The following is a 10,778-nucleotide window of genomic DNA, read 5'->3' as shown; positions in this document are numbered from 1 at the left end:
TGTGCCACGTTGGTTAGTTATTATATTTCTGTAAAGTGGATTTCCACTTATCATCATTGTGTTGCAGCAGTGGTGGGTGACGGTGGGGTGGGTGGGTTGGTCAGGGCAGATTCTTAAAATGCCAGTGTTGTTGCAGGGTATCGCCTCTGAAAGAAGTTTGTAAATGAAATTGAAGATGTGAGTTCCAAAATCTAATTACACCTTTTGGTAAAATTTAGTGAACACGTGATTGTGACTTTTCATGCAGTTGGTCATGCGCCGAAAATATGTTTTGAGCTTCAAAACCTGCTAATTGCAACAGTGTAGCACTATAGTTTTAGGGATTTACTTTCAAAATCTGCTTACTGTCCCAGATTTTCCTATTTATCTCCCAAATTTATCTTTTGAACTTAGCTGATTTTGGAACTGAGCTCTTCAATTGCACCTTCATAAATTGTTGGGTGTGATGATGACGCACAGTGTAGCAGCATTCTTGGGTGTGACTGCTGTGTCTGTCATTGTCTGTGCGGATGTTGCCTGCTCTCCCCATGTCGCTGTGGGTTTTCCTCACTCATAGCAAAATGTGCCTTTTGAGTTGGACTTGTGGATATATCCTTACAATGGATTAGCACCCTGGGGTCATGTTCAGAAAGCGGACGCCATCTCCTTCTTGTTGTTTGTTTTAGACTGGCCTACCCATTACTGCAAACCCTGAACTTAAGGTTCGTGGGGGGTAAGGCCAGTTACACCAGGGTCCCTAATCTAAAAAATTTACAGTAGGTGCCTAATCTTAAAACTTTTTGAACAAGAGCCGCACCCTGACCCAGTCTGCTTCCTGGAACACACCCAGCACTGCCAAGGTAAGCTCAGCCATGCCTCAACCTTGAATTTGATAAAGCAATTTTAAGAGAGCTGTCTTAAGTTTAAAAGTACCATTCCAAACACATTACAGTTCTACTGGCCTGACTCGGTTCTGCACACGTACGACAGTTTGGTGAGATCATTTTGTGCACGCAGAGGAGAGATGAGGGGAAAAGAATGTTGAGGATGGACCCGTCAGGCAAGGGGAAAAGAGAAAGGCTAGAGAGGAGGTTTATGGATGTGGTGTGGGAGGACATGAAGGCAGTTGTGTGGCAGAAAATGATGTAAAAGACAGGGATTGATGGAGATGGAGGGTCTGCTGTGGTGACCACTAAATGGGAGCAGCTGAAACAATACAATACAATTCAATTTATTTTTTGTATAGCCCAAAATCGCACAAGAAGTGCTGCAATGGGCTTTAACAGGCCCTGCCTCTTGACAGCCCCTCAGCCTTGACTTTCTAAGAAACAAGAAGGAGACCAAGACAAGTAATACTGCATAGCAGTATCCATGTACTTCAGTTAGTCAGTTATTTCCAACCTGCTATATCCTAACACAGTGGTTCCCAAAGTAGGGGTCGCGAGATGATTTCCAAGAAATCAAATACTTTTTTTAAACTTTTTAGAAATTAATCCACCCATCTCATTAGGTGAGGTGTTTTGTTGAAATTAAACGAATGAGTAAATAACAATTTTTTAAAAAGTTATATGGTTGTTAGAGCGTTATGTTCTTTTTTGTTGTCATGCTCTTGTTTGGAAAGGATATTTTGTTGAAATTAAACAAATGAGTAAATTACTATTAAAATAAATTATATGGTTGTTAGACCATTGTGTTCTTTCATGTTGTCATACTCATGTTTGGATAGGCCTATTGGCGCATGTGCACCGTTGCGCGCAACATTTGTATATTTTAACCACTTCCGAGGATAGTGGGGGTCACGAGTCACTGGCACGGTTATTTTGGGGGTCGTGAGCTGAAAAGTTTGGGAACCCCTGTCCTAACACAGGGTCATGAGGGTCTGCTGGAGCAAATCCCAGCCAGCACAGGGCGCAAGGCAGGAATAAACCCCAGGCAGGGCACCAGCCCACCGCAGGGCACACACTAGGGACAATTTTTAGGATCGCCAATGCACCTAACCTGCATGTCTTTGGACTGTGGGAGGAAACCGGAGCACCCTGTACTTCAGCAGTAAGAGACACAAATCAAAGGCAAAAGAAAATTTATGAGGAATATAAATGATTTAAAATGTAAACATTTAGAAAATAAATCAATAACAAAGCAATGGTCACAACTCTTACCATTGAAGCAGAAACTGTTATCTTTTTTACTCGTTCTAAAAATACATATTAACTCTCTTAATATTATGGGAAATTCTAGTTCGAGATTTTTGTGTAAATATGAAAAAGATCTTTGCCCATAGTCATTTTAAAATTTCTTATAGGATTAACTTCATGTGTGATAGCCCTCGTAACACGTTCCTATCTTGTGGTATTATGTCATGGATCTAAATTACAAAGTAAAGGAGAAATGTAATTATACTGAAGCTGAAAATTCAAATCTGATTACCAAATTACTTATGTAGTTAGAAAGAGTCCAGGACTTAGCTTTAGATAATGCAGTACAACGGTGAGTTTAACATGACGCCTGTTATAAAGCCGTTAAATCAATTTAAATCATTTTTTCAGTGGTAAGAGACCAAATTGGGAGTTTTTAAGAAACTCTGGAAAGTATAATTGCCTGGAGGTAAGTAAGACAGCAAGAGATGTGGTCTGATGTTATTATAAAGAAAAGAGTTTCTGATTCAGTTTCTTAATACATTTTTGAATATTTTTACTATATTGTTAAAGCTTGAATTGCGAAGGTTATACAACAGTGCTATTGATAGATTTCATTGACTATCCACGATTGATCAAAATATGTTCATCCAGTTTTCTTTAAATTGGTAGATAAATGATTCAACTGTAACCAAGCATGCAGTAAAGCAAGACTGGAAAGAAGGTTTGAGTTAATAGCATAAACAATTCAACCCGAGGAAAAGTTTACTGTATCATCAGCATGTAAGCAAAAGGAGATGAAGAGGAGACATGATTGAAGTGTTTAAAATTATGAAGGGAATTAGTCCAGTGGATTAAGACGGTTACTTTAAAATGAGCTCATCAAGAACATGGGGACACAGTCGGAGACTTGTTAAGGGTGAAATTCACACAAACATTGGGAAGTTTTCATAACTTAGAGAACTGTAGACAATTCAAATAAGTGACCAAGTAGTGTGGTAGGACTTTACGGACCAACAAGAATTGGATAGAACTGGCGAGCATTGTTCCTCCCTGCGTGGAGTTTGCATGTTCTCCCCGTGTCTGCGTGGGTTTCCTCCGGGCGCTCCGGTTTCCTCCCACAGTCCAAAGACATGCAGGTTAGGTGGATTGGTGATCCTAAATTGGCCCTAGTGTGTGCTTGGTGTGTGGGTGTGTTTGTGTGTGTCCTGCGGTGGGTTGGCACCCTGCCCAGGATTGTTTCCTGCCTTGTGCCCTGTGTTGGCTGGGATTGGCTCCAGCAGACCCCTGTGACCCTGTGTTTGGATTCAGCGGGTTGGAAAATGGATGGATGGATGGATGGCGAGCATTGTTGGGCTGAATGGCCTGTTCTCGTCTAGATTGCTCTAATGCTCTAATAAAAGATGAGTATTTATAAAAAGAGGATAATTTTTATACAAAAGATAAAGGACCATGGGTACATCCTTCATTAGTGAGTCATTTTTATTGCTAATTAACTTATTTTGCTTTAGTTTTAATTAACTTGACTCAGGCCCCTTAATTGTCTTTTTCCTTAATTAGTAGCCAAACAATACTGAGACATCAAGCGAGCCACCATATGACCAGCTCACCTGTGCCCATCACACAATATCTAAAAATAAAGAAAGGTGATGGTCTCAGTAAGGTTGATCTCTCAGGTCACCAAAACATTGTGATGGTGTTCTTAGAAAAAACAGAAAAATCGACAAATTTGGAAATATCTGCTGTGGCAGAATGAGAGCAGCAACAAGCCATTAAATTAAATAACGGGCTTAATTAACAGCAAGAATCGGCTTCTCATTAAGAAACTGTTTGGAGTTGGAAATCCCAGTTTAGCTGGTCATCTGTTGGCTCGTTTCACGTCTCAGTTCTGTTTGGCTGCCATTTAATGAAGAAACAAATCAATTCAGAGGACTGAATCCTTAAAAACTGGGCTATTGAAATGAAGGGAAAAGGAGTTAATGAGCAGTGAAAACTGGTCACTGATTAGGAAAAGGGTTAGAATGAAAACCAGCAGCCACTGCGGCTTTCCAGGACCGGAGTTTGACACCCCTGCTCTAGTTATATAACCAATATTAAGAGAGGAGTACATCCATCCATTTTCCAACCCGCTGAATCCGAACACAGGGTCACAGGGGTCTGCTGGAGCCAATCCCAGCCAACACAGGGCACAAGGCAGGAAACAATCCTGGGCAGGGTGCCAACCCACCGCAGGACACACACAAACACACCCACACACCAAGCACACACTAGGGCCAATTTAGAATCGCCAATCCACCTAACCTGCATGTCTTTGGACTGTGGGAGGAAACCCACGCAGACACGGGGAGAACATGCAAACTCCACGCAGGGAGGACCCAGGAATCGAACCCAGGTCTCGCAACTGCGAGGCAGCAGCGCTACCCACTGCGCCACCGTGCCGCCCAGGAGTACATTTGTTCAATAAATAAAGTAGACCTTGTAGCTCTGCTTGATTGAAAACCATATTGAAATGCACTAAGTAACGTCTTGCTCTCAAGATGTTCAGTTAATTGATTAGCAAGACTTCTTTCCATTGACATGGACACCATTGGGAGAATACAGAGAGGTCTATCATTTGAAAACAGGGCTGGATCATCTGCTTAAAAAAGAGAACACTATGAGCAGTTGTCCAACAAGAGGGAAAAAATTGCCAGTTGAATAGAAAGTTTAACAAGATGATGAAACAAAGGACTAAAACTATCCGTATGCTTTCATGGGACTACAGCCAATAAATCATTTTGAGTAAATAAAAAAAACGAAAAGTTAGACGCTGCATTAAAAGAAACTGAACAGTAAAAAACATCAAAGTTAACATTGATGAGCTAATAATAATCAAAATATTTGCAACTTCGTTAGCCCACAAGGTGCTCTCACTACTAAAGCTAAGTTTAATACTGCCTGTTTGATTCTTTCCCCATTCACCAGTAATAGTTTTAAGTGTGTAGTAAAGCTTCAGGATTAGGAAACTGATGAATTTGGCGCTGAAAATGCATTTCTTTAGCTTTACAAAGTTCTCTTCTGCATTTACTGTATATCTGATCGCTGTATATTCTGCTGTACTTTCAGAATATCTTAAAAATGAAGGTATTTTAAAAGAACAAACTTTTTGCTTTTATCATTTCAAAATAAAAACATTTATGCATGGCAATAGTATATTGACAGGCTTGCACTTTTATACTTGCCAGAGCTGCCACTTGGGTGTGCCTTCTGCTGTGTGGTAAAAACCTCTGACATTCTGCCATTTTAAGTGATTCATAGTTGCAGAGAAATATGCAGTTAAAAACCTGGGCCATCTGATCACTCACTTCATTGTAAGGTGTCAAGTGGCCTTTTTAAGAGGAAGTCATTCTGAAATGATGTAAAGCAGGGGTGGGCATCGACGGTTCTGGAGGGCGTGCAGGTTTTTACTTCATCCCAGTTACTTAATTATTAACCAGTCCTTGCCAATAACGGATCTTATTTTATTTCATGGATTGTTAGTGCTAGGTCAGGTCATTCTTATATTGTAATACGATTTCTTTTCCTTTTTGAAGGATTTCATCCAAATGATTTGTAGCTTTAAGAAAAATAGAAATTCTCAGTCCTTCACATTTTTTTTCTTCAGTTTCCTTCTTAGTATTTAATCAAATCAGATAGTTCATGATAAATACACAAAGGTGTAAATGGAAACATGTTGGATGGAGAACTGCTTGTTCCTTTTATTATTTCCACCTTATTTCTAATAATGAGTTTAAAAACAGTTTATCTGTTTAAAGAATAAAACGAGCAATTAAGGGTGGGAAAAATTAACAAGTGAGACCACTGGAATGAAGCATAAAAATGTTGCATCAGCAATTCTTGACTTCTCATTAAGAAATTGTGTTGAAACACAAACCTGCAGCTACTGTGGCCCTTCAAGGCCGACGGTAGTCACTCCGAGCTAAAGAAACTTTGCAGAGGACCAGAGTTGATCTTAAATAGGCCCTTTCATAGGTAAGCAGTTGCAGATACAGGTGATGGGACATTCTTCCAGTCACATGAAGCTGGGAACTGAACCTACCACCTTGCTGTGGGTACCCCCAAGTCCTGGTAACCACTATGATGGGAGTTCATTCTTGTGTTTTCTGCTGTCGTGGCGATTTGGAATTCGTACTGGGAGGGAGGAAAGAAACAGAGCTAGCCTCAAGTATCATTAACTTCACTTGGCAACTTTCTGTTGTTACTTTTCACTTGACATTTGTGTTTGAAATTTGCAACAGATTGCCAGTGTGCCTTGTGTGTGTGTGTGTCTTTTCTGCCTTCTCACACTGCTACAGTAACACAGGAGTGAGTGAAGTCGACTCTGTGGAATATGGAAGCATACTGCAGCCGTGTGCCCTAAGGCTGACTGTCAAAAGAGCAGCAGTAAGGGCAAGGAGGAAGCAGCTTCAAGTGATCTGTTCCCTTTGGCCTGCTGCCTTTTACCAAGGAATGCGCTGGGCGGGCCTCGCTCCATTGAGTAACCAGCCTTTCCAGTTCTGCTGCTTCTATTATGCTCTGTGTGTCTATGGGATCAGCCTGGTTGCCATGGAGACATGAGCTCACCAATAGATGCTCGTGTGTGACATGGCAGTCTCCAGTTTCACTGCATATTGTTCTCTGCCGTTGTGCACATGTAAAAACAATCACAAAGAGTGACTTGACACTTCTTTTTAGCTTACCGATTAGGAGCCGTTTCACAGCATTCCTGTCGCATTTCCTAATTGTTGACTCCTCATGTAATGCTTACAGTTCACAACTGCTTTGGAAAGGCTGCTTTCAAGTGACTTGATAGCGCCAGCTCCCTCACACATTTGCCACTGTGACGATGAGCAGAAGTCATGGCACATATCCGAGCCAAACGAAATGCTAGGCTGTGTTCTTCATAGTAAACCTTTTAAGCTTTTTGCATGCACAAGGAGAGAAAAAAAAAATGGCCAGGCAGCCTTTTGGCATTTCCATTTGTTTCAATTTGGTGGCTTTCAGCTTCTTTTTATTTTTACAACAGTACATAGAAACTATGCCTGGTTGGCACATTTTCATTTAAACTTCAAACACTCTGACACACCCAAGTTTTGTTGAATTACTCAATATGTGTGGTGTTAATTTAATGTTGTATTCCTTGCATTTGTTTTAAATAGGTTTACTTAGTGAGCACAGCAACTCTTTAAAAAAAAAAAAAAAAAAAAAATCAATAAATAAAAAAACTCTTTCAGGGCAGATGTCGATTTTTGTCAAAATTCAGGGGTTGTGGACAGTAATCCGCTGTAAATGGCGACAAAACTCACGGTTATGCTTTAGTTGGGCTCGCTTTGCTAGAAGGTACGTCAGCTTCATTGATTTGACCTCGGTTCCCTGCGTGTGCATGAGTAGCGTAGAGCAAACAACCTCCAAAATGGCATTGACATCTGGCGAGAGACCAAAGCAAATGTGTATGTTTTGTGTATTATCGCTGAATTACACTCTGACTTGTCCAATTCCGATTTTGATGCAAGTGATCCGGAGATGGCGATTGAAAATGAAATTGAGGCTACCAGCATTAGCTGGTCATGGTGCTGAAGACATTTGTGTAACTAAAGCGCCTGCAGCCATGTTTGTCTGGGACGGCCGCCACTTACAATAACAAGAGGTACAAACCAGATTGCATTGCACTGTGACTGCCACTGCTGTGTGTTGAAAGCCAGGCAGCTGGGCTGCTGTGCATTCCTGATGGCCGTCTAGCCAACCCTGTGCAGCCGCTGCTGACAGCACCCATAGCATGCAGCAACAGGTGTTTTTTGAAAAAAGTATTCAGCTTTCAAAGAGTTAATGTCCTCTTCCAGTATGGCTGGCTGGGTGAAGCCTTGGAGTTCTCATAGATTATTCCATGACCTTCAACTTTGGTTGTGCGTGTGTTTTTTTTTTTTTTGTTTTTGACTGGATTCTTGCCCATGCGTAATCATCCATGACCTTTCTCTTGAAAAATATTAATGGGAAGTTCTTAAAAACGGGAAGGTGCGTATACTGAAGGTAAACAAATTGACTTCCCATGAGAACTTTTATACTTTTTTTCCTTGAACTTGAGCCATATCATCTGTTTGTAGCAATCACACGTCTGATGTCAGCTTGGTATAAATGTTATCTGGTGCACCTAACATAATTGGAGTTTTGAGCACATTGTGCAGTTCTTAGTTGAACACTCAGTCTGCCGTAGTGTGAAACAGGATCAGGCAAGACATGGAGATGGATTAGCTATTAAAGACACCGAGGGAGCTAGAGGGACAGAATGAGCTTCTCACCTGCAAACTCTCTTAGCAATAACAATTTCAGTGGGATTCTGAACAAAGAATTACAATTACTAGTGATAGTATGCCCATTACACAGCTTGCTTTGACTTGAAATGTAAGATACTGGGACTTGGTTGGTCCTTTGTTCATTTGGAGTCTCATGCTCTGTGTGAGGGGTCTTTTTATCTTTTACTTCACAAGCTGCTTTATGTGACCAGCAGATATGGTGATCCAGGTCATAACTAGTGTTTCCAGATGAGTGAAGTGACTGGCAGAGGTTTGTAATTGGTATCCAGAAATCCAGCATTAAACGGACAAGGGGTTCAACCTGATCAGGCGAATGTTTGAGAGCAGGAGAAACAAAAGTCACAATGAGAAACCTGAAATTCTTTATTTCAATGAAATATTTTTTGTAAGGAACATGAGCAGCATGGTAGCACAGTGAGTAGTGTTGCTGCTTCAAAACTTTCCAGTCATTGTCCCTGTGGAGTTTATGTGTTCTTAAATTGTCTGTGTGAGTTTTTTCCTCAGGGGATTTCCTCCCACATGCACACCCATGTGAAGGTGAAGTGAATTGGTGACTCTGAATTGGCCCCAGTGTGAGCGCCAATGAGGGTGTCTGCATGGCCGCCTACTGCTTTATAAATAAAACCAGAAAACAGGTTAACTATGCCAAATAAATGAACTTGCAGTGGTGATCATCTCAGGGGTTATTCTGTGCATTTTCCACAAAATGTCTGGCCCAAGTATGGAATAGTAGACTGAAATAAACTGGCACCCTTGTTAGGGTTGCCTCTCTGACTTGTGGCCAGTGCTCCGGGGACAATCTCTGTGACCCTGAATTGAGTAAAATGGCTTTAAGACGTGTCCTGTGTGTGAGTGGGTGGGTGGCAGCCTGTCGAGGTGTTGTTCCTGCCTTGTCCAGTGAATCCTGGGATAGACTCCATCTGCCCTGCAACCCTGCCTTGGACTGGCTGGTTGAGAAAATGAGTGGATAGGAGGCTTTGAGAATATTATGGTGGTAATGTTGTGGACAAGTTTGTGCTAAGCCATGTGACTACTTGTCTAGGTGAGGCCTCATCTCATACTTATGATGGATATCCACATGTCTGCCCTAGCACTGAATGCAGTCTGTGTTAGGCACGCTGCGTTAAAGTTGGGTTGTGCAGGGATGGTATGTACCCAGTGCTAGGTGTGACACACTTGGAGAAGTGCAAGTAAGAGGCGTATTGTTCTGCTATTTACATAGGAGTGAGAGAAGAGGGGTGAGGCAGGCTGTATTTGCGTTTGTGTGCTTGATTGAGCAAATGCAAACGTGAAGAGAGGAAGAAGTGTGAAACTGCTTGCTTGACTGCTTTTTCTGCCCTGGAGGTCAAACCCTGTCCATAGCCCAAATGGACAGCGGCCACTGCAGTTGAATCTCAACCTTCCTGTAGATGCAGAGTGTTTGTGTATAAATCTTTAACGTGCTTGTGCGCCATTTGGATCGGATTTTCACAAAAAAAATGATAGGCCTGCTGTCTTCCAAGAACAGACATCTAGGGCATCTATGTAGTTCAGGGACCCTAACCTTTATGAATTTGAAGGAAAAGAAAAAGATATGAAGTCTGTCTGCATTAAAGACACAGTTACATGACTATCAGTGGTGTAGATGACTGTCCTGAATTAAGCCGTCTCCAAATTTTAAACATTATTCAATTTTAAAGCATTATCAATTGTGATTATGAATATATTTTTCAATCTTTTTAATATATATATATCCCCATAGTAACACAAAATACAGGGTCATGGGGTGCTGGAGCATTTCCTGGCAGCATTGGAAACAAGGTAAGGAGTTGTCCCTGGAAAAGATGCCAGTCCATCGCTGATTAACTTCCTATGCTTAGCCCAGGTATTTTGTGAAAAATGTAAAAGTGACTCCGATGATTGTCACATTGCTAATGTCAGTTATGTCAATGAGAGACATGGTGATGCAGTGGTGAGTGCTGCTGCCTCACTGTTCCATCAGCCAGGGTTCAAATCCCAGTATGGCCACTGTGTTAAGTGTGCACATTCTCTGTGCGTCTCTTTAGAGGGCTGCAATAGTACAGTATCGAAATGACAGTGTCAGGGTGTAATGCCAAAGATGCACGTTCACGGAATCATGGTGCCAACTTAGCTTCATTTAGTTAGAGAGTGAATCCAGTAGTTAATTCAACAGGTCAAAATTAAGGGGAAACAAATTGAAAGAAAAGCCAAGCAAAATGACACCTTTCATTGGCTAACTAAAAAGATTACAATATGCAAGCTTTCGAGGCAACTCAGGCCACTTCTTCAGGCAAGAGGTAATCAAGAGCTGCCTCGAAAGCTTGCATATTGTAAT

General features: G+C 41.4%; 1 protein-coding gene across 1 annotated transcript in view; it reads left to right on the top strand.

Annotated features, from left to right (window-relative positions):
* snx33 (sorting nexin 33) overlaps positions 1–10,778 on the top strand; it is a 31,058-nt gene that overhangs the window by 3,558 nt on the left and 16,722 nt on the right. The window lies entirely within an intron of this gene.

The sequence above is a fragment of the Erpetoichthys calabaricus genome, chromosome 17, assembly GCF_900747795.2.
Source record: "Erpetoichthys calabaricus chromosome 17, fErpCal1.3, whole genome shotgun sequence".
NCBI lineage: Eukaryota > Metazoa > Chordata > Cladistia > Polypteriformes > Polypteridae > Erpetoichthys > Erpetoichthys calabaricus.
This window is presented reverse-complemented; position numbering and strand designations above follow the sequence as displayed.